The sequence below is a fragment of the Etheostoma spectabile genome, chromosome 23 (genome assembly GCF_008692095.1).
Source record: "Etheostoma spectabile isolate EspeVRDwgs_2016 chromosome 23, UIUC_Espe_1.0, whole genome shotgun sequence".
Lineage (NCBI taxonomy): Eukaryota > Metazoa > Chordata > Actinopteri > Perciformes > Percidae > Etheostoma > Etheostoma spectabile.
Window position 1 is genome coordinate 6,484,661 of NC_045755.1, and position 319 is coordinate 6,484,979.

General features: G+C 40.8%; 1 long non-coding RNA gene across 1 annotated transcript in view; it reads right to left on the reverse strand.

The window, feature by feature from the left end:
- Positions 1-319, reverse strand: part of LOC116673065 (uncharacterized) — a 75,995-nt gene that overhangs the window by 74,442 nt on the left and 1,234 nt on the right. The gene's annotated exons all lie outside the window — the stretch shown is intronic.

Here is a 319-nt window from a genome sequence, read left to right on the forward strand (position 1 = left end):
TGCCACTGAAAATATCGCAATACTATGCGGTATCGATTTTTTCCTCCACCCCTAGTAGAAAGCCGCTACCAGCCAGGCTAATGCTAATATAGTTAGCCTTAAGAAACAAGGCGTCCGTCCCAGCTAACGTTACGGTTTGGCGCTGTGACGCTGGAATCGTAATACAAATCTACAGTATTAGTCTGTCTGATATAAAGTAATTTACACTGATTTATTTGTAATTGGATACACAGAGTGTGTTGATAGTGCGAGACATGCAGGCTCTGCATGCACAGCAAACCACATATCACTTTCAATGTTGATCAATTTATCAAACAAA